The sequence below is a fragment of the Lepidochelys kempii genome, chromosome 11, assembly GCF_965140265.1.
Source record: "Lepidochelys kempii isolate rLepKem1 chromosome 11, rLepKem1.hap2, whole genome shotgun sequence".
NCBI lineage: Eukaryota > Metazoa > Chordata > Testudines > Cheloniidae > Lepidochelys > Lepidochelys kempii.
The window spans coordinates 25975061-25999677 of NC_133266.1; the positions used below are offsets into that span (position 1 = coordinate 25975061).

General features: G+C 41.1%; 2 protein-coding genes across 8 annotated transcripts in view; one reads left to right on the top strand and one right to left on the bottom strand.

The window, feature by feature from the left end:
• Positions 1-24617, bottom strand: part of ORC4 (origin recognition complex subunit 4) — a 407571-nt gene that overhangs the window by 162711 nt on the left and 220243 nt on the right. The gene's annotated exons all lie outside the window — the stretch shown is intronic.
• The window catches only part of MBD5 (methyl-CpG binding domain protein 5), a 269324-nt gene that overhangs the window by 76034 nt on the left and 168673 nt on the right, over positions 1-24617 (top strand). The gene's annotated exons all lie outside the window — the stretch shown is intronic.

The window sequence follows — 24617 nt, forward strand, 5'->3', positions numbered from 1 at the left end:
ATTCAGGAGACTTCTCATGTGCAATTTTCTTTCCATTATACATATTGGTAAATTGAATAAGTAATGAAAACTTTAGATACTATTGTAACATGAAGAATTATTCTATTTATAGTTAACTTAATAAATGGAGATCTGAAATTTTATTGCCCGCCCCCATCTCCCTTTCTGTTTTTGTTAAATTTAATCTGTGACAATATGTGGAATTTGTTGATGACTATGTTGTAAACATTGATTACCAGTACAGGTGATCAATAAGCAAAGCAATCAAGAAATAATTTTGTAATATAGTAAATTCTTGGCAGGCCAGTTTAGTTCACGTGCAACTTAGTTAGATGGGTCTAGGAATGACATGTAGCTCAGTTTCTAAGTTACTTCATTGAGAGGGTGTGCAGGGGAACAGCAAGTCCTGTCTCACCCTAGCTGGTCTGGACTAGCAGCTAGGAGCCCCTGGCTAGGGTGCTCCCAGCAGCATGGGGGAGATCAGACTCACCGCCACCTCCAGGAGCCTCCTCCAGCTGCAGCTGCTGCTTTCAGAGCCCAGCTCTGAAGACTTCACAGAAGTGAAGGTGGCAATTCCATGACCCCCCTACAACAGCATTGCAACCCCCATGCCCCTCTTTGGGTCAGGACCCCCACGATTACAACACTGTGAAATTTCAGATGTAAACATCTGAAAATGTGAAACTGACTAATTTTCAAATCCTATGGCTGTGAAATTGACCAGAATGGACCATGAATTTGGTAGGGACCTAATTATTGCTTGTAAACTGAGGTTCTGTCTATGTTACAGACCTACAGCAGCACAGCTATGCTGCTGTAAGGTCTCCTGTGTAGCTGCTCTTTGCCAGCAGTGCTGGCATAATTAAACCACCCCCAATGAGTGGCAGTTAGCTATGTCAGCAGGAGAGCCTCTCCTGCCAGCATAGCTCTGCCCACACCAGCACTTTTGCCGGTGAAATTTATGTCGGTCAGGGGTGTATTTTTCACACCCCAACCAACAAAAGTAGTGGTGTAGACAAAGCCTGAGAAAATTGTTATGGAAGTAATTGAGAATATATGTACACACATACATGTATTTTTACAAAGTCAGTTTTCAGAGTGAAACTGCATGTTAAGGTGTGAGGGTCAGTTGCGTATAGTTCAAAAATATGATTTGCCCAGGAGGCCTTCCAATATCAAATTAAATGTTCTACACGTCGTCCCCCCCCCCCCCAAAAAAGCCACTTTCAGGTATGGACTGACATATACCAATTTTTCCTCCCATTTCATTCTCCCTACTTCTTCAGAGGTCCCATGCCTCTCTTCATCAGAAAGATAGCAATGTGAGGTAGTCCCTGCCTACTACAGGAGCTTAGTTGGCTGTCTCTCCATTGCTTCCAATCTCTGCTTGCCCACAGAGCAAGGGACCAAGTGAACAGCCATTATTCTTATAGTTATTGTGCTATCAGAAGATTCCTTAGCCTGGATTCTCTATTGTTTTAGCATGTCTTTGTGAATGTTAGTTACGCATTTCAGAGCTTTTTGTTTTTATTTTTAGTTTTGTGATAGAGATTTTAAATATCTATCAGTTTTGGGTCTTTCCCATCCATATTCTGTGCATTTGTAGGATGGAGGATGTATTTTTTAAAAGTGCAGACTATTAGGATGCATAACATGTGCTACAATACCAAAATCCTAAAAAGTAACTTAGTCCTTAGACTCTCTCTACATGGTGGAATAAAAGTATCATAACTGACCAGTCTATTGTGTGGTTGTTTTTTTCAGGTAGTGCATTTCAGATTACAAATAGGTGTGTGGTACTGCACCAAAATTTATTTTCTGTTTTGCATCTTGGGATGGAGAGCTACCACATTTGTAAAATTTTCTTGCCTATACTATAATTTCTGTTCTTGCTCATTTATTTTCTTTGAAAAACTTTTATTAAAAAAATAGATGTAACTTAAAAAAATAAAACTAGTTTAAATGGCATTTCTGGTTAACTTACACATACTCTATAGATCACATTTCTTAAAGTTTTCTATAGACTTTAAAATTAAATTAGGATTTAATTACATAATGTCTTTTTGTTTAATTGAATGTATAATGAAACCTTGAAACTACATGCATGTTACTTTAATTCCTCTTACCAGTCTTCAGGTATCTATCTGACATTTAATACATTTTTCATCATCTCAGTAAATATTTGTACAGATTGTTAAAGCTTGTTAATAGTTCCTGTTAGTAGGGCAGTCCTTTATACTATATCTCTACCCCGATATAACGCTGTCCTCAGGAGCCAAAAAATTTTACCATGTTATAGGTGAAACCGCGTTATATCGAACTTGCTTTGATCCACAGGAGCATGCAGGGCCCCGCGCCGCCCCCCTCCCCCCCGGAGCACTGCTTTACCATGTTATATTCGAATTCGTGTTATATCGGTTATGTAGAGGTTATTTTAAACCAGATTACTTTGCAGGAACCATCTCTGCTTCTGAAATGATTGTGCATTTGGGTTAATACTTCAGATTTCCATTTGATAGCCATATGTTTCAGGATCAGAAATTATACCCTCCTGCACGATAAATGGGACTCTATTGTTTCCATCTTTGAAACTTTCATAATATTTATTTTGTTTTCCTATATTCTAAGTAAAGAATGAAGCTACTTCAGTTAACACACACACATTTCAAGAGGCATTTTGTTTGTTACATATTTTATTATCAGTACATATCAAATGTGTAGAATAATTTCCTTGCCTCCTGCAGTAAGGAGGCCATACAGTGCTTTCCATGTTGAAACTCTGGGTCAGATTCATATCTGGTATAATTTCCTACCTGGTAAAACTCCATTGAAGTTCAGTCCCTCCCTAAAACATACCTACATAGCGATATTTACAAATCAGTACTTTCTGGCATTTGTTAGGCAAGTGGCAAGCTGAAACTTCTGTTTTTATGCAATACTGTTTTTTGTTTGCTTTTTTTTTTAATTGTTACCTCATCCTCCCAGCCTCACATAGTCATCTCATCTACCTGTTCTGTCCTGTCTGATGCCTAGATGGCAAGTGCTCTGAGCCAAGATTTTCATCTTGGTTGATTGTTTGTACAGTATTTAGCACAGTGGGGCCCTGATCGTTGACTGAGATTCATAGCCACTACTGTAGTCGAAATAATAATAATAATAATACATGTTGCCATGTGAATTTAACTCACTAACTAATGTCCACCTCTGTGTGAGAGAGAATCCTGTTATCCCTGTTTTATAGAAGGGTTTATCAAAGAGTTTGTAACTTGTCTAAGGCTATTTAGTACGTCTGTTTAAGAACAGAAATTATGCCTTAGGAGTTCCTGCTCAAACAAAACCTCTCCTCTTTTGTGGCAGGCAAGCTGATCATATTTTATTTTATACCAAATTTGCATTTGTTTTAAATGTGAATACACAAATGCTCTTGTACCTAATTTTCATTGAGTTGTAAGCAACCATTATTTTTAGCTTGCACATCTGCATTTTTTTAAATTGTAAGTAAAAATTGAATAATTTTAGTGCTGTAGGCTTTTCCTTGTTTTCTAAAACTTGTTTTGTGGTAGGATGCTGCTAATTCTGATGTGCTCTTTTCATCAGCAGTGCAAGACCATTCAGTGCAACCCACTGAAAACTGATCTATTTAGTAGAAAGTTTGTTCAACCTGTAAAAATAATTTTTTTCTTCTTACACATTTGGGCAGCAGTGATGTGACAGGGAAGAGATCACTCTGCAGATCTTTATGCCTGATTCTAGCAGTGTAAAATTGTGAATTTTGGATTTTAGTAGTGGGCCAGACCAAGACTGATAAGAGCATCAGGACTAGACTCAAATAGGGACACGGCTCAGTGGCCCAAATATGGATTATTATAAAATTAATATTATTGGAAGTGTGGAGTGTGTTTGTGTCTTCATTTCTTTTAAATATCTGTCCTGGTTAAGTAATTTTCTTATTATAATTTTTCTCAGTTTCTTGGCTCTTCACCCAAGTTTAACTGTAAAGGTGCTAACTGCCACCTAATATCATTCACCTCTGTTATCCAGTGTTAAGGGGTGTAATATACATATGAGCCAAATAGGCCCCTAGTTTATTAGGTCTGGGATCCACTTGGGCAACCTTAGCTCAATACTTTGTTTCCCTGTCCACTCTGCTAGATGAAAGCAGACAAGAAATAGTTAAAGGGTTTGGAATACACACAACTGAACTTCATGACTAGGTCCCTACCAAATTCACGGTCCATTTTGGTCAATTTCATGGATATAGGATTTTAAATATTCTAAATTTCATGATTTTAGCTATTTAAATCTGTAATTTCACTGTGTTGTATTTGTAGGGGTCCTGACCCAAAAAGGAGTTGTGGAGGACAGGGGTCGCAAGGTTATTGTAGGGGGGTTGCAGTACTGCTACGCTTACTTCTGCACTGCTGCTGGCAGCGGCACTGCATTCAGAGCTGGGCAGCTGGAGAGCAGCGGCTGCTGGCTGGGAGCCCAGCTCTGAAGGCAGAGCCGCTGCCAGCAGCAGCGCAGAAGTAAGGATGGCCTGGTATGGTATTGCCACCCTTACTTCTGCACTGCTGCCTGCAGAGTTGGGCCCTCAGTCAGCAGCCGCCACTCTCCGGCAACCCAGCTCTGAAGGCAGCAGTGGAGAAGTAAGGGTGGCATGGTATGGTATCGCCACTCTTACTTCTGCACTGCTGGTGGCGGGGCACTGCCTTCAGAGCTGGGCTCCTGGCCAACAGCCACTGTTCTCCGGCTGCCCAGCTCTGAAGGCAGAGCACAAGTAAGGGTGGCAATGTCACGACCCCTTCAAAGTAATCTTGCAACCCCCTTGCAACTCTCTTTTGGGTCAGGACCCCCAATTTGAGGAATGCTGGTCTCCCCTGTGAAATCTGGTCTGCATAGTAGATGGTAAGACTAGATTTTACAGTCTGACAGGTTTTTCGTGGCCGTGAATTTGGTAGGGCCCTGTTCATGACCTATCAAGTCCTGCTGCCAAATATAAAAGAAGGAAACAAACAATGGCAATCTTGTTGGAGAGAGACCAAGCTAGAGAAGGAGAGAAGGTAGTTTTCCACTTGAACCCTGCGGTGGAGAACTTATTTTTTTAAAAGATATTGGCTTAATCCTTCAGAGGGAGGCATATTTGCATGAACTGTTCTTGTATCCTTGTGACATTTGGCCTGTTAACTTTTGGGAAGGGAAGCCTTTGAATGTGTTTTGTTTGCTTGGGTGTAGACTACTCACACCTTTGGGGAGGGAGGACCCATCCTGTGATATCATATTTTGCATTTGGGTTATGAAAAACCTGTGATCTGAAAGTCTGGGTGAAGAAAGGCACTTCCTTTTATAGTGTTAACATTTTACCAGTTATTTATTTCCTTTAACTTTTAACGTATAAATGGTCATGTATCACTAAATGTTTCAGCCTAAAGCTGAATAGAATTTTGCTCTTATTTTCCTCATCCGTATATTACTTTTCTGAATCCAGTATCTACAAATACTGAAGTGATGATCACATTATAAAATGTGTAATGAACAATAATGTTAATATCATGATTATTTAAGCACAGACTGTTGAGTATTGTGTGTCCATATAGACACACACACTGCTCTAAGGAGCCAAGTAACCTAATTTAGATCTCTACAATGCAGTACATCTGTAATACTTTGGATGATGGTACAGTGGTGGTATCTAAGGAGATAGCATTTCTGAAAGGCTTCCCAATTAGAGAGTTTGCTTGGGAAGGTTGGTAGAGAAACCACTTCTTCCTTCTGCTTTGGACATCTGAAGGTGACTAATCTCCAATGCTCCATATTTTTATCACCTATTGGCATAAGCATAAATACAGTACCAAGACTTCATCAAGAGGGCAGTTTTCCTCCAACTGTGTTAAATGTACTGTTCAACAAGCGTATGAAATAGAAAGCTTTTTCTACATAGTGTAGATGGATTCTTCTAGTGTTGTCTGTTTTGTTGGAACCCAGAAAAGCTTCTGAGTTTTTTAAGACTGACTGTGTACACATTATGATACAGACTCTCAATGAACAGATTATTTGCTTTTGGATAAGCACAGCCTTTAAAATGTGGTCTAGTTTATCTGTCCTTTCCTGTTTCATTTAGTTGAATTGCTTGTTGCTTATATTAACTTAAAAATCAACCAACATAAATGAAGTTTACTAAGTCCTTGTCTACACTGGCAAGTTTATGCACAGTAAAGCAGCTTTTTGCATTGTAACTCCTGAGATGTACACACTGCCAAGCCACTTAGTGCACAGAAACTGTGCAGTTGCAAGGCTGTAAGAAAACCACCCTGACGAGAGGCATACATCTTTCTGTGCTGGGGGTACAGTGCTGCGGTGCCACTATAGACACCCTGGTCAATTACAGCGCTGCGATTGGCTGCCGGGAGGTGTTCTCGCCTCTCTGGTCATCGGTTTGAACTCTACTGCCCTGCCCTCAGGTGACCAACCGTCATTCTCACCCCTTAAATTCCTTGGGAATTTTGAAAGTCCCCTTCCTGTTTGTTCGGTGAAGCGTGCAGTGGTCACAGCACATCTTTCCAGGTGACCCTGTCTGCTCCACACACCAGGCGATCCACCACTTGGAGCAATGCTGACCTACTGGACCTAATCAGCATTTGGGGAGAGGAGGCTGTCCAGTCCTAGCTGCTCTCCAACCATAGGAATTATTATATCTATGGACAGATTTCACAGTGCATGACAGAAAGGGGCCATGACAGGGACATGCTGCAGTGCAGGGTCAAAGTGAAGGAGCTGCAGAACGCCTACCACAAGGCAAACTGCTGCTCCAGTGCTGTGCCCATGAGTTGCCAGTTCTACAGAGAGCTGGACGCAATACTCTGTGGCAACCCCACCTCCACTGCGAAGGCCACTGTGGATACTTTGGTGGATCGCGTGCTTTGTTCCTGAGCCCAAAAGCAGCCTTCCACTGTGGTCAGCACCTCCGTGAAGGCCACAGGTAATCTCATGTCATAGCTGCTACGTGTTGCAAGATCAGTGTTGCACTCCTCTTGCCTTTGTAGTTTAAGGAATAACTCCACTGCCACTTGAGACGTGTTAGAGCGAGCAACATACTGGTCAACAGTGCGGGATCCACTCATGCAGACCGAAGAGGCAGAGAGTGCAGTACACGAACCGTTGAAAGATGGCGCCAAATGCGAACGGAAGCCCAGGGATTGCTGGGATGCGAAACAATACATCATGGAGCATTGGGACAGGACCCAGGATGCCCCACGACCCCTTCCACCTTTCCACTCTTTGTGGTGGAAGAGGAATAGATGCTCTGTGGGATAGCTGCCCAGAGTGCACGCTCCGAATATCACTGCAGGTGCCACAAGTGTGAACCCACTATTGCGCAGGCAGCTGAAACACAACAGCGGTTTCCCTTCAGCGCTCTCTGAACGGTGCTGTAACTGCCGGCAGTGTAACTCTGCCAGTGTAGACGTGCCCCCAAAGTTTCACTTTATTTGATTTTACTTAGGGTAAGTCATTCACCAGAATTTTTTTTAACCTTTTCTACAAAAAAATCCTGAAAAATGTGTATTAGAGAGTGTGGGTTTGGTTTGGTTTTCAGTGTACATACAGCACTGTTAATGTGAGCATCCTGGGTTATTTTTTATGTACAGTGAGATGGCACTTTTTGTTTACTTATGTTCTCTGTTTGTTAGATCTGGCTTATTTAAAGTGTTCAGAGCCTTACTTAACATCATGAGTGCTTTAACATGTTTTAGAATTTGGATAGAAGAAGGGGAATACTTGTAGAAATTAAGACTGTTTTGTACAGAATAGAATACTATATGACATGCCACGTCTAGTCTGGGAGTTTTATTATTTTCTTAGCCATCAGTGTTACTACTACTTTATTGACCAGTAAGGGTCTCCCAAGAAGCCTTAAGATACTTCTTTGCTAAGCAAATACAAATAAATTCATCAGAGCTAACAGTCCACCTCATCCATTTATCAACCTACATTTTGGCATTTTATTTTTACAACTGTATTATAAATGCATGACTCACACATAGGCTGGATGCAAGAGACCATGATTAAGGATTGTACAAAATGGAAATACCAGTGTCCCAGGCATTCTGATTCTTTAATGGATCTATTCTCTCCTTGATCCATGCGTGGTGGCTTTTTTGTTTTGTTTTGATTTAACAACTTTCTGTAGTGGGCAGTATATAACCCTAAATAAGGACTTAATTGTGCACCCGTTTGGTAAATAATGAAATTATTCACATGAATAAGTGTGCCATGCTCAGGCCCTGTGTATGTAAATAGAGGATTGATGGACAGGGTATACTGTTAAACTTTGTATTGGATTTTAACATTCTAAAATTGTACATGGAAGATTGAAATAGTTAGTACATTTTTATATTATCTATAATGAGTTGTGGCAAGGTGGCCGATGTTAGTATGGTGGGTCCTGTGCTTTTCTTGGCAGGGGGCTAAGATGCCACTCCTTGCCCCTGCTCTTGGGACGCTGAGGTCCCCGATAGTGATCCAGGAAGGTAGTAGAGGAGAGAAGTGGGGGAGGGGTCTGGATTTCCTCCTCACTCTGCCCTAGCCCCTCTCAACCCCTGTGGATTCTTACCCTCTTCCCCCTTGGGTGGGGAACCTTCGGCCCTTAGATGTTGGGGAAGGAAGTCTCCCTCCCCTGCTGGGGCAGGGTCTCCCTTACTTCTGTTCTCTGGTTTTTCAAATCTTACAACACACCTCCAAGCTCCAGTCCTCTTTGCTTCCTCCTCCTCCCCTGACTGCCTGAAGCAGGGGGGTTTATTAGGTTCCTTAATTGACTACAGGTGCTCCAATTAACCTGTAGCAACCCTCCCTAGTCTACGGGGAACCACGCCTTAATTAGCCTAGGGCTTATATATTTCCCCTCTTCCACTCTACCACTGCTCCCTGGCCCTCCTGTAGCACAGATTATAAAGCATAGCATCAAGAGAAGCAGGTTGCCCTAACCCAGGGTCCAGCAACCTTTCAGACGTGGTGTGCTGAGTCTTCATTTATTCACTTCAATTTACGGTTTTGCGTGCCAGTGATACATTTTAACGTTTTTTAGAAGGTCTGTCTCTGTAAGTCTATATATTATATAACTAAACTATTGTCGTATGTAAAGTAAACAAGGTTTTCAAAATGTTTAAGAAGCTTCATTTAAAATTAAAATAAATGCTGATCTTACGCCACCGGCCCGCTCAGCCCGCTGCCAGCCTGGGGTTCCATTCACCTAGGCCAGCAGCAGGCTGAGCAGGGCCTGTGGCTGGACCTTGTCTGGCAAGGGGCTGGCAGCCAGAACCCCAGACCAGCAGCGGGCTGGGTGGGGCTGGCGGCTGGGACCCCAGACCAGCAGTGGGCTGAGCGGCTCAGCCCGCTGCCACTCAGTCCGCTGCCAGTCTGGGGTTCCGTCCGCCGGCTCCTGCCAGCCAGGGTCCCGGCTGCCAGCTCCACTCAGCCTGCTGCTGGTCTGGGATCCCGGCCCTGCCCACACAGAGTGGGTACCTACCTTCTCCCTGGTTCTAGCCCATTTTCTTCCACCCTCTCTTCACTGACCTGAGGGTGGGAGTGCACTGAGCACAGGGCAGGGGGTGAAGGAGCAGGCTGGGGACTGGGGTGCAGGGTCTGGCCAGGAGCTAGAATGAGGGAGGGGGCTCAGGATTGGGGCAAGAGGTTTGGGTGTGGAGTGCTTACCTGGGTAGCTCCAATTTGGTGCAAGGGGTGCAGGAGCTCCCGTTTGGTGCGAGGGTGGGGGTGGGAATTTGGGGGATGCAAGATTTTTCAGGGCATGGGGTGTGGGGGTGCTGGGTATGTGTGGGGGATGCAGGAGTCAGGGCAGGGGGCTGCGGGGGGTGTGAGGAGGGTGCAGGAGTCAGAGCACAGGGCTGGGGGGTGTGAGGAGGGTGCAGGAGTCAGGGCATGGGGTGTGGGGAGCTGGGTATGTTGGGGGGTGCTGGAGTCAGGGCTGGGGTCGTGGGGGGTGCTGGGGTCAGGGCAGGGGGCTAGGGTGTGTGGGGGGGTGTAGGGGTCAGGGCAGAGGTTTGGGTGTGTGGGCTAGGGTCGTAGGGGTGCTCCTAGCCCCCTGCCTAGAGTGGCTCACAGCAGGGGGCTGGAGAGATATGCCCTGATTCCGGCAGGCAGCAGCGTGCCATTAAAAATCATCTCGCGTGCCGACTTTGCCACGTGTGCCGTAGGTTGCCGACCCCTGTCTTAACCAATCTGTAACCTGAGGGAAGAACACAACTTTTACTTTTCTTTCCCAAATTTCCAGAGCAGGTGAATGTCACGTCCAGCTTGCAAGACATATACAGCCTAGGGTTGCCGAGCATCCGGTTTTCAACCCAAATACCCAATCAAAAAGGGACAGTGGCGGCCCACTGACTGGGCCACTAAAAGTCTGGTTAGCAGTGCAGCGGGGCTAAAGCGGGCTCCCTGCCGGTCCTGGCTCTGCACAGCTCCTGGAAGCAGCCGGCAAGCTTGACTCCTAGGTGCAAGGGTGATCAGGGGGCTCCACGTGCTGACCCCAGTCCAAGCACTGGCTCTGCAGCTCCCATTGGCTGGGAACAGGAATCAATGGGAGCGTGGGGACGGCGCCTTCAAGTGGGGGCAGCATGCGGACCCCCCTGGCACCTCCACCTAGGAGCCGGACGTGCTGGCAGCTTCTGGGAGCCACTTGAGGGAAGTGCACCACTCAGCCAGAGCCCGCACCCAAACCCACTCCCAGTCCCACATCCCAACTGCCTGACCCAGCCCTGAACCCTCTCCCACACACTGTCCCAGAGCCTGCATTCCAAACGCCTCGGCCCTAGCCTGGAGCTCCCACCTTTGCACCCCAAACCACTCATCTCTGGCCCCACCCCAGAGCCCACACCTCCAGCCAGAGCCTGCACCCCTTCCCACACTCCAAACCCCTTGGCCCCAGCCCTGAGCCCCTCTTAGACCCCAAAACCTCTCATCCGCAGTCCCACCCCAGAGCCGACACCCCCAGCCGGAGCCCTCACCTCCTCTCATACCCCAACCCTCTGCCACATCCCAGTGAAAATGAAAGTGGGTAGGGGAGAGTGAGTGACAGAGGGAGGGGGTGAGCAGGGGGTCAGAGAAGGGGTGGGGGTGGGGGAAGGATATTTAATATTGTGCGATTAGAAAGTTGGCAACCCTAATAGAGCCTCTTACAATCAACTTTCTAGTCCTTTCTGAAATTTATAAATCCCAGATTCATAGTATACTCTGTACAAAAATGAGGTCTTGCAATATCCAAACTTCAGAATTTATAACTGTAATTAAGTACGAGTAAACTATTGAGTACATGATTCAGCAGTACACACACCATATTAATATAAACGGGGGGGGTTCGAATTAAATAACTTTTATCACCACTGTATTGATTGGCCATTACCCTAAGATAGGCAATTACATATTTTTTATTGCAAGGGGAATTATTCTCTAACATTTAAACTTGTATAGTAAAGAAACCCTGTGTGGTGTTTTGGTTTCTGGTAGGGCTGTTGATTGATCACCGTTAACTCACTCGATTAACTCAAAAAAATTAATCATGATTAATCGCAGTTTTAATCACATTGTTAAACAATAGAAAACCAGTTGAAATTCATTAAATATTGTTGATGTTTTTCTACATTTTCAAATATATTGATTTCAATTACAACACAGAATACAGTGTACAGTGCTCACTTTATATTTTTATTTTTTTACAAATATTTCCACTGCAAAAATGATAAAAGAAATAATATTTTTCAGTTCACCTCATAGAATCATAGAATATCAGGATTGGAAGGGACCTCCGGAGGTCATCTAGTCCAGCCCCCTGCTCAAAGCAGGACCAATCCCCAACTAAATCATCCCAGCCAGGGCTTTGTCAAGCCTGACCTTAAAAACCTCTGAGGCCTGGGCTACACTGGGGGGCTTTCGAACTAAGATACGCAACTTCAGGTATGCTATTCGCGTAGCTGAAGTCGAAGTATCTTAGTTCAACTTACCTGGCTGTCCTCACAGCGGCGAATCGACCAGTACGGCTCCCCTGTTGACCCCGCTTACTCCTCCTGCCAAGGTGGAGTACAGGCATCAATCCCCGATAGATCGATCACTACTCGCTGATCTGGTGGGTAGTGAAGACATAGCCTAAGGAAGGAGATTCCATCACCTCCCTAGGTAACCCATTCCAGTGCTTCACCATCCTCCTAGTGAAAATGTTTTTCCTAATATCCAACCTAACCCTCTCCATCCTCTTTGGAACCCCCTTTCACGTAGTTGGAAGCAGCTATCAAATCCCCCCTCATTCTTCTCTTCTGCAGACTAAATAATCCTAGTTCCCTCAGCCTCTCCTCATAAGTCATGTGCTTCAGCCCCCTAATCATTTTTGTTGCCCTCCGCTGAACTCTTTCCAATTTTTCCACATCCTTCTTGTAGTGTGGGGCCCAAAACTGGACACAGTACTCCAGATGAGGTCTCACCAATGCCGAATAGAGGGGAACGATCACATCCCTCGATCTGCTGGCAAGGCTCCTACTTATACTGCCCAAAATGCTGTTAGCCTTCTTGGCAACAACGGCACACTGTTGACTCATATCCAGCTTCTCATTCACTGTAACCCCTACGTCCTTTTCTCGGGAACTGCTGCCTAGCCACTCCGTCCCTAGTCGGTAGCTGTGCATGGGATTCTTCTGTCCTAAGTGCAGGACTCTGCACTTGTCCTTGTTGAACCTCATCAGATTTCTTTTGGCCCAATCCTCTAATTTGTCTAGGTCCCTCTGTATCCTATCCGTACCCTTCAGCGTATCTACCACACCTCCCAGTTTAGTATCATCTCATACAAATACTGTAGTGCAATCTCTTTATCATGAAAGTGCAACTTACAAATGTAGATTTTTTTTTGTTACATAACTGCATTCAAAAACAAAACAATATAAAACTTTAGAGCCTACTAGCCACTCAGTCCTACTTCTTGTTCAGTCAATTGCTAAGACAAACAAGTTTGTTTACATTTAGGGGAGATAATGCTGCCCATTTCTTATTTATGTCACCAGAAAGTGAGAACAGGCATTCGCATGGCACTTTTGTAGCTGGCATTGCACATTTATGTGCCAGATATGTTAAACGTTCATATGTCCCTTCATGCTTCGGCCACCATTCGAAAGGACATGTTTCCACGCTGATGCTGCTTGTTTGAAAAAACACGAGTTAATTAAATTTTTTGATTGAATTCCTTGGGGAAGAATTGTTTGTCTATGGCTCTGTTTTACCCGCATTCTGCCATATATTTCATGTTATAGCAGTCTCGGATGATGACCCAGCACATGGTGTTCATTTTAAGAACACTTTTGCTGCAGATTTGCCAAAACACAGGAAGGTACCTGTGAGATTTCTAAAGATAGCTACAGCACTCAACCCAAAGTTTAAGAATCTGAATGCCTTCCAAAATCTGAGAGGAAGGAGGATATGGAGCATGCTTTCACAAGTCTTAAAAGAGCAACACTCTGATGCAGAAACTAAAGAACTCGAACCACCAAAAATGAAAATCAACCTTTCTGCTGGTGGCATCTGACTCAGAGGATGAAAACGAACATGCATCAGTCCACAGAGCTTTAGATTGTTATCAAGCAGAACCCATCATCAGCAGGGATGCGTGTCCTCTGGGAATGATGGTTGAAGCATGAAGGGACATATGACTCTTTAGTGGATCTGGCATGTAAATATTTTGCGGTGCCCGCTACAACAGTGCCATGCAAATGCCTGTTCTTACTTCCAGGTGACGTGAACAAGAAGTGGGTAGAATTATCTCCCGTAAATGTAAATAAACGTGCTTGTCTGAGCAATTGGCTGAACGAGAAGTAGGACTGGGTGGACTTGTGGGCTCTAAAGTTTTGCATAATTTTATTTTTGAATGCAGTTATTTTTTGTACATAATTCTACATTTGTAAGTTCAACTTTTTCATGATAAAGAGATTGCACTACAGTGCTTGTATTAGGTGAATTGAAAAATACAATTTTTTTTACAGTGCAAATATTTGTCATAAAAAATAAATATAGTGAGCACTGTACACTTTGTACTCTGTGTTGTAATTGAAATCAATGTATTTGAAAATGTAGAAAATATCCAAAAATATTTAAATAAATGGTATTCTATTATTATTTAACAATGCAATTAATCACATGATTAATTGCATTAATTTTAATTGCTTGACAGCCCTAGTTTCTAGGTCTGTCTCCAGTCCAAATTAATAGGTAGTTTCTTCTGATCTGTCGTTCAGCCCTAAGTGGCCATTTGCCATGTTTGATATTTTTTATGTCTTATAGCAGCGACCCCTTTGTGTGTGGCTATCTGTCTCGCTAATATTTTCTTTCAATTTGAGAAAGCAGTTGTTTCATGAAGGTCTGAGCCATTTTTCTCCACCCATACATTAGATCTTATGGTGGGATTTTCAAAAATATTTAAATTTGTTAGGGACCCATTGACCCTGAATATTACTTTGCTTGTGATTACCAAAAAACAATTTAAAAAATAATAAACAGTAGTGAATGTACCGCTTTTGTAGTGTCACTGACTTCAGCCAAATCTAGGGGACTTTTTAAATAATGCTTGAGTGAAATCTTGGACTAAAGAAAGAAGCTGAAGTCTGCCTAAACAGAATTCTCTTACCGTTTTCATCAAGTTCAAATTCCCTTTCTTTAGGAATAAGAAGGTTAAAATCCAAAACTAAACACACAGAATTCCTATTTAAATTTAATGATCCCCAGTTATTCTGCAGTTGCATCATGCTGAGGAAAATCTTTATCAAGAATGTAGTGAAGATTTCAACTATCTCTTGAAGCAGTTACTGTAAATAAATTGCAAATTAAAGTGGCTTCCAAGCGTCATAATGAGAAGTTGGTGCAAAATAAGCATATTTTTTCAAGGGAAAATAAAAATCCCCATACAGCTTTTTCTGTTACCTAATTGATCAAATTGTGTTGAATATTGTCTGATTTATTGCTAACCGGCAAAATATTGCAAAATGCTCTGATACTAAAGTGAATTGGTTTTCTATCTCTAAAATTGACATTTCTGTGGCAGAAACTGTTAAAATTCATCTGTTCTTGTAGTATCAACTGTTTCCTAAAGACCTTGTGGGATAAGCAGTGAAGGCTTTTGTGTGCAAAGCTTTAGGTTTATTTGCATGTCATCCACATGTTTCAATTCGCACAACCTCAGCAGTTTGGATAACTCTAGAACAAGTACTGTTTTTCTAATTCTAATATTCTAATTCTGCCAGGAAGTGTTTGTAAAATCTTGTCCGACAGTTTCACATATATTGGATGTAGTACATCAGAAGATGTCTATCATTAGGGCCCTTCCAAATTCATGGTCCATTTTAGTCAATTTCACGGTCAGAGGATTTTTTAAATGGTAAATTTCATGATTTCATCTATTTAAATCTGAAATGTCATGGTGTTGTCACTGTAGGGATCCTGACCCCAAAAGGAATTGGGGGACGGGGGGTCGCAAGGTTATTGTCGGGTAGTTTCAGTACTGCTGCTGGCAGCGGCACAGAAGCAAGGGTAGCAGTACTGCAACCCTCCTAACATAATCTTGCAACAGTCCCCACCACCCCTCCCAACTCCCTTTTGGGTCAGGACCCCCATTTTGAGACATGCTGGTCTCCCCGTGAAATCTGTCTAGTATAGGGTAAAAGCATGCAAAAGACCAGATTTCACATGGGGGAGACCAGATTTCACCGTCTGTGACATGTTTTTCATGCCGGGAATTTGGTAAGGCACTATCTATAATCCCTCAGTTGGTTGCATATCAGCTTTTGTTTTTCGGAGGAGAGCACTCTGGCTAAAATAATGGAGCAGGATCTACCTTCGTTATTTAGCTTAATTGCACAAGCTTTTTAAAGGGAAAAATACATTTAGAGAAATACTGGAAATTGTGTGGAAAGTAAAAGAAAACTATTCATTTTTGCCATATGAACAAGCCAAATTAAAATATTTTAGTTTATCTCCAATTTAAGTATATAGAACAATTCATAATGAGAAATTCAAAGGTGGTTACTCTATTAAACCTAGCAGATTTTCTTCTAAGTTTTAATTTTAAAAGTGACCAGCAAATGAAGAAAAAGTAAGTTTTTTTTTCATGATACATAAAGAAGGCCTAAACGGTTGTGGGATTTGCTATTATTTTTAAGTTTTTTGCTTGTTGGTTTCCTCTTTAGAAACTTAGGACCTGTTTTGGCTTGAAGAGTCTCCATCATAACGCAGAACTAGAGAAATGGTGACATCCCGAGACGAGAGTGAAAGTTAAACATAAGAGAAAAGAGGGATTTTTACTCAGTGTTTAAAATTCTTTGGTTGGGATATTCAAAAGCACTTAGCATTGTCCTAACTTGTCACACTTTGGAGCCAGAAGTAGGTTTGTTTTGACTAGGAATTAAGTGTGTGGTTTTAAAAAGTAGTAACGAATACATTAAAAACTGCAGTGTAGATAAGACATTGTAGACTTCAGCTCATCCAGCATTGCATGGTTATGCTGCTTTCTGTACACTAGTTTTTTATAACATGCTAGTTTGCACACATTACTTAATACCTTCTAACATGTTTATATTGTAATAAAAAATAAGTATAAATGGGAGTTCTGAAAATCACCTGTAATTTCAGTGACTGATTAATACTTTGAATAAAGGAAACTGTTAAAAATGCAACACCTTCTCCTCGTCAATTAAGACATTATAGCTCACAACAAATATTCTTTAGACCTCTCAGGGTAGTGTGCTTGAACTAGCACACTCAAAATAGCAGTACAGACTGGCGTGGCACAGGCTAGTTTCCCAAGTACGGAAGCAGGGGGTTGAGCAGGTAGCCCATACCATAACCTCCGCATTGGTATTTTTAGTGTGCTACTTGAGCAGAGCTAGCATGTGTGTGTCTACCCGAGCTGGGAGGCATGCTGCTGGCTGCAGTGTAGACATTTCCCCAGGGGTCCTAGAGAGAAGACCAGACTTCACTTTGCTAATATTTCTGAAGTAAAACACACACACACACTTGCTATATTTATAAAGTAAAACACACATGTACAACCCTATCCCAGTCATTTACAAGGTGGTCTGTCCTTTTAAGGGCCTGGCGTTGGCCAGCCCTGTTTGGAGACAGACTTTGTATGTACAGGTGTTTGAGCCTGGGAGGGGGATAATCAGACCAGCTGGCGAGGAGTTCAAATGATTCCTATAAAAGGCTGAAAGAGGTCCATTGAAGAGAGAGCTGCAAGAAGGAAGGTGGCTCATTAGCAGGGCTGGGTGATAAGCAAGAGGAGAGGTCTCTTCACTGCTTCATTCTGCTTTGATCAGGGGATAGCTCTGTTTGGGTGTTACTATGTACGTTTTTGGTTGGAGAATAAACTGCCTTGAAGGAAGGGCTTGAACCGTCTCTTGGCAGGCATTTAATCCTGCCTGGACTGGGGAAACAGGCCGGCAGGTCTACAGTCAACTTGAACACAAACTTTTAACACAGGGCATATTTAATAAAACTAAAGTCATTCAGAACAGTTCATTTCTGTGTCCAAGATAGGGGCTGACTGTCTTTATTCTGGGAGCAATTACTCAAGAATTTCTACAACAATTACGCTATATTTTAAGAGCTAGTCCAGAAATGGAAGAAAAGAAAAGCAAAAGCAGCAATACAATTTAAAAAAATGGATGTTCAGGTTTATGGTTTTAAAAATGGTTGCAAACTGAAACTTCTTAGCTACCTCTTGTTTTTGTCGCATGGCAAGCACGATAGAACTACAACTTCTCTTCCCTATGATGAACCGTGAAGTGCTGAAATGACAGTCTTTGACATTTTTCTTAAAATAAGTTAGAATGGGCCAGATCCTTCATCGGGTCTAAGTTGGCATAGCTCCATTGATTACAGTAGAACTACACCAATTTATGCCAGTTGATCTGGCCCAATAGTTCTCATAAAAACTTTACATTTCTTAGCATGAAAATAACTCAACCCAGCAAACCATTTTTGAAATTGACACAGATGATCCTTTTAAATTCAATCCCATGTAAATATTTCTGAAGATGACCATTCAAACTAAAGAATTGGTATGATATTCCCTCATTGTTGTCCAGTCTTCAGTATGGTTCTTCCAAAGATGCAGCATTCTGCTTTCTTTTCTGGATAATGTGCTACCACATTCCTGGAAATATAGGAATGATTTTATAAATAGAAGCAATTGCAATTGGTAGAATCCAAGTGAATTAAAAGGCTTTCACCAAAGCTAGCCACCCCAAGTATGTACCTGTTCAATACCCTAGGCAGTACTTAGGGAGCTAGACCATCTTGCCACTCATGCTACACTACTGCATTCTGTTTTTAGCATGTTAGCTCAGTGAGTGCTAGTATGTCTCCTTGAGCTGGGAATCATGGTCCCAACTCAAAGTTTGGACATAGCCTTACAGGCATGAGAATAAAAGATATGGCATTAGCTGACCTCATAAAAAATTATAGAGAAATTAAACTTTCCATTTAGAGTGTGTCATGAAAACAACAATAATGAAAATTTTCTTTAGCCAATTTTGTTCAGTATTTGGACACGTTGTTCATTTATGCAAGAATTCCTGAAGTCGGCCTGAAAGAACTACAACTATTTAGGACACAGCCCAGTATGAAATGATAAAAGTAACTGAGAATGCAATTCAGATATGTATTCCAACATTGTGAAACAGGCTTTGTGTTTTGTCATTTTGATATGTAAATTATGATTGGAAGATGAAAGAAAACTTACAAAATAAAGGAAGGTATCATATAGTATAATGGATTAATTGCTATTCTCACAAATGCGAACTGGAAATGGAAAACAAAGCTGGCTGCAGTTACAATTATGAGACACCAGTGAAAGGACAGTACATGACAGATTCTCTCTAGGTGAACCTAGGAATTTGAGTGAAATAAGTAGACATTTGTAAAGCATAGATTAAATAGGTAACTAAACAATCAACAGTGGCAAATCTGGCTAATGTGATGCATATGTAGGCATGGTGACTGAAAGACATTTCCTGTGTTAAATGAATTAAGCATCAAAGCTTGTGTCCAGGAAAATTGGTATTGAACGTTTTCAATCTCCAGATGTTGTGTGCTTGATCTTTGTGGTACTTTATGCTATTGTATCCTTAAGATAAGAAGTAGTGACAGTGTATGCAGAAGGGATATCCAACAGATACTAGGATCAAGAGGCAGTCGTCAAGGTCCTAGGTTTTAGCTTCCACGGGTGTGAAGAAAAGTGATATTCTCTACAATATAAGACATTCCAACTACACAGATCTATGATAAGTAAAGAAATTCAAAATACATTTATTTTTCGTTGTGGTTGATCTTGTTATCTCAAGTGCTGACCATTGATTTAAAGACCTATAACTCATGATCAAGAGAGTTGGCTACAGTTTCTGAATTTTCTGTATATGTCAGATGATATAAATGAAGAACATGAGTAAAATCCTGGCCCTATTGAAGTCAATAGCAAAAATTCCATTGACTTGAGTAGGGCCAGGATTTCACTCCACGTTTGTCCATTGGCTGAAAGATATGGTACATTTGATGTTAACTCAGGTAATACAGGTGAACAATTTCAGTTATGTGTAAGACTGATCAATACTGTATGTTGTTTTGCTCAAATCTCACCATTCTTGTCTGCTGCAAGTCCCTTTAAGCATAAGGATATTAGTACATGATGTTACTGCCTTGGCTCTCGTTGTTGCATCAGCTGAAATAGATGCATGTGAGTTCATCAGGTTTAATATTTATTAAAAGCTGGCTGTGATCAATGATGAAAGTAAAATGTGATGTTCCTCCAAGTTTGCATATTAATACACTCAGATCATTCAAATTGGAAAACCTGAAACATCTTGCTGTGTAGTAAATCTGACAGCAAATCACCAACTATAGAAGGAAAATATTCAAGTAATCTGTTATATTTTTTAAATGCCATATTACTAATGTTTGGTATGAAATACAGTATGTCACACAATTTCACTAATATGGGATTATTTCTGATATAATGTCTGTAGTGCCTGCAATACCGGCAAAACAGTTATTTTTCTAGTTTGTTTTAAGTTTGTTTTCTATTCAATAGTTGAAGGAATCGAGAAAAATAAAGTTCTTCTGAGCCTTGTCAGGTACCTTCTTTGGTATGACAATGTACAATTCCATTCCCCTTTACCAAATGTCTTTCTGTAGCATAATCGTCTTTATATTTGAAAGTTTCTTTCTGATGCCTTTTTCTTTCCATGGAAGCCATTAAGAACAAGTAGTACATGCCTGTAAACATAACCTCTCAGAAGTTTTCATTTATAAATACTATTTTTTTAATTATTTTGTTCTAAAATGTTTAAAAATATGCTGTTTGTATTTAAAAATGCATGTCACTTAGAGACCCCATAGCTTGATTGTCTTTAACCTCCCAGTTTTTCAAATTCTGGGAGTGCCAATTTTAATGCCCCAGTTTTTGTTTGTTCCCCTGTTTTAGAAAAGAAAAGAGTGCCATGTTCAGTGTGTGTGCAAAATATTGATATTTCATCTTGACTGTACAAAAGACTTTTATAAAATGGTTTCTCTATGTCCTGTAGGAAGGACATAAGAAAGGGTTTTAAAGCTTCTAGGTTCTTGTTATCAGAATGGGTTATTGCTTTTATGTACTGTTTTTGAAAAGTGCAGTTCTGATACATTGTACGGACTTTGTCATTTCCACTTTGAAAAAAGAAAAATAAATATCCAGCATGGCTGAGTGGGGCAATGTGTCTTTAAGATACATTGTCTTTCTAGAAAGTAACTCTGTGTTATAGAACAAGTTATTGGGCTTGAAATTTTATAGACTCTTTTACGCAGGTCAGACAAATTATCATGATTGTCCCTTTTGGGTTTACATTATGAATTTCTGGTGAATGGTTTTGTTTTGGGGCACAGGACCTCAAAGCTAAATATCTTTTGAGAAACTAATTGATGCCTTGTAATTAAAAACTAGGGCTGGCAAGTAATTAATCTCACTGTTAATAATAGAATATCATTTATTTAAATATTTTTTGATGTTTTCTACATTTTCAAATATATTTATTTCAGTTACAACACAGAATTCGAAGTGTACAGTGCTCACTTTATATTTTTTATTACAAATATTTGCACTGTAAAAAAAAAAAAGAAATAGTATACTTCAGTTCACCTAACTCATGACAGAGATTGCACTACAGTACTTGTAAGTTGAACTTACAAATGTAGAATTATGTACAAAAAATAACTGCATTCAAAAATAAAACAATGTAAAATTTTAGAACCTACAAGTCCACTCAGTCCTACTTCAGCCTATCTGTCAGACAAACAAGTTTGGTTACAATTTGCAGAAGATAGTGCTGCCCACATCTTGTTTACAATGTCACCTGAAAGTGAGAACAGGCATTCGCATGACACTGTTGTAGCTTGCATTGCAAGGTATTTATGTGCCAAAGATTCATATGTCCCTTTATGCTTCAGCCACCATTCCAGAAAGATGCGTCCATGCTGATGATGGGTTCTGCTCGATAATGATCCAAAGCAGAGTGGACCGATGCATGTTCATTTTCATCGTCTGAGTCAGATGCCACCAGCAGAAGGTTTATTTTCATTTTTAGTGGTTCGAGTTCTTTAGTTTCTGCATCAGAGTGTTGCTCTTTTAAGACTTCTGAAAGCATGCTCCATGTGTTGGGTCATCTCCGAGACTGTTAGAACAAGAAATATATGGCAGAATGTGGGTAAAACAGAACAGGAGACATACAATTCTCCCCCAAGGACTTCAGTCACAAATTTGATTGATGTATTATTTTTTTAATGAGCATCATCGTCATGGAAGCATGTCCTCTGGAATGGTGGCCGAAGCGTGAAGGGACGGACATATGAATGTTTAGCATATCTGACACATAAATACCTTGCAATGCCAGCTACAAAAGTGCCATGCAAACGCCTTTTCTCACTTTCAGGTGACATTGTAAATAAGGTAGTATCTCCCGTAAATATAAACAAGCTTGTTTGTCTTAGCAAATTGGCTGAACAAGAAGTAGGACTGAGTGGACTTGTAGGCTCTAAAGTTTTACATTGTTTTTTGTAAGTGAGTGCAGTTAAGTAACAAAAAAAATCTACATTTGTAAGTTACACTTTCATGATAGAGATTGCACTACAGTACTTGTATGAGGTGAATTGAAAAATACTATTTATTTTATCATTTTTACAGTGCAAATATTTGTAATCAAAAATAATATAAAGTAACACTGTACACTTTGTATTCTGTGTTGTAAAAGAAATCATAGAATCATAGAATATCAGGGTTGGAGGGGACCTCAAGAGGTCATCTAGTCCAACCCCCTGCTCAAAAGCAGGACCCATCCCCAATTAAATCATCCCAGCCAAGGCTTTGTCAAGCCTGACCTTAAAAACTTCGAAGGAAGGAGATTCCACCACCTCCCTAGGCAACGCATTCCAGTGTTTCACCACCCTCCTAGTGAAAAAGTTTTTCCTAATATCCAACCTAAACCTCCCCCACTGCAACTTGAGACCATTAGTCCTTGTCCTGTCCTCTTCCACCACTGAGAATAGTCTAGAACCATCCTCTCTGGAACTACCTCTCAGGTAGTTGAAAGCAGCTACAGATCCCCCCTCATTCTTCTCTTCTGCAGACTAAACAATCCCAGTTCCCTCAACCTCTCCTTATAAGTCATGTGTTCCAGACCCCTAATCTATTTGAAAATGTAGAAAAACATCCAAAAATATTTAATGAATTTCAGTTGATATTCTATTGTTTAACAGTGCGATTAATTTTTTAATCACAGTTCAATTTTTTGAGTTAATAGCATGAGTTAACTGCGATTAATCAACAGCCCTATTAAAAACCTATCCTCGTGATGTGTCTGGAATCAAGACCTGCTGCAGAGCCAGTCTCCGGGCAGCTAATGAGTGCAGCTGGTCTGTAGTGGCTGTCTGATTGGTTACACTGCCTGATAGGTTGTAAGAGTCAGCAGCCCAGCTCTTAAGCCCAGCAGTAGTTCAACGGCAGCTTAAAGCATTTGCCCACAGCTGCAATAGATTCTGCACCTGCTCTTTCCCAGTCCTGCTCCTGCCTTGATCCAGCCTTGTTCAGCCCTGCTCCTGCCTTGGCCCCAGCCTTATCTATCTTCAGGTAGTCTGGTCCTGACCCTCTGCTACGATTCCTGACTTCAGCTCTGACCCTTGGCTCTGGCCTCTGCTTTTGGCTCCGACCCTTGGCTTCAATTCCTGACTTCTGAATTCAGCTCTGGCATCTAGCCTCTGCACCTAACGTCAGCTCCAAATCCTGACTACGACTTCTGCTCTAACCACTTGGCCTGATCACACACACTGGTCACTGACAAGATGCCCCACATTATATTTTAGGGATTTAAAATAGAAAGAAACAAAAAACCAAACATGCACTCACACACACAAATACAACTAAATGATTTTTTTTCAAATTAAATTTATAGTGAGAAAACATTCCTAAAACATATTTTTGGTGATAAATAGCAATAGCCACTTCTTACTCACATAGCTTCTTTGATTCTCCCTTTAAATTAGATATATTTACTTTCCCGACCAAAACAAGTTTTTACAACAGTTGACAGTGCACAGCCCACAAAGCTATGGAAGAGCAAGCTGGAGTCTGCCTTCCATATATGCAACCTTAAATCTGCACTCTTGTATATATATTTTAAAATGGTATTGTTGCATATTATTTCTGTTGTAGTACAATATAGATTTGTCATCTCCCTTATATGCACATGAGCAGCGAATGAGGTGGTATCTTTTACTGGACCAACTTCTGCTTCAACTTTTCTGGTGAAAGAAACAAGCTTTAGAGCCCTTGCATCTTGCAGTACTGTTTAAAATCATGTTGTTTATGTACCAGTGGGTAGACTACATGAAAGTCACTAATTTGTAAAGTATATAGTAAACTGTGTTTGTTAAACATAATACAATACTTAAGTGTACAACAGAGTAATGTATACTAATTTATATAGGCCACCCAGATTTGCAGCTATATTACTTTCATGCTTAGCTACCTTATCCCCTAACTTGCAGCTAAGAAATAATGTGCTACTTGTTCACTAGAAAATAGAGTATATAGATACTGAAAAAATTATTAAATACATTCCTCAAAAGAACAGCAATATAAAAAAATCAGTAAAGATGTACTGAATGAATATGACAATAACATCAGTTTATGTAGAGAGGAATGGTAAAAAATACTACAAGATGCTAAACATGTATCAAGGGATCTAGGAAGGCATCACAGGGTGCTATGGACAGGTATCCCAGGATACCTACCACTGCTTCTAGGCTTGATGCATTCTGGGTAAATTTTGCAGTGCACTATGGGGTACCACCTGGAGGCTGAAGTAACCATGGTACTCTGAATCAAACTCCCATGATCTCTCCCATATTGTCCTAGTATTCATCTGTTGCTCTTTTGCCTGTGCTGTTTTGAAAACTATTCACTTCCAGCATGTAGGACTCCCAGGTGAATGCTGTGATCCTGTCTGTTGATATTAATATGGAAAGTTTAAAGTGAGCCATCAGTGAAGCACATTGCAAAT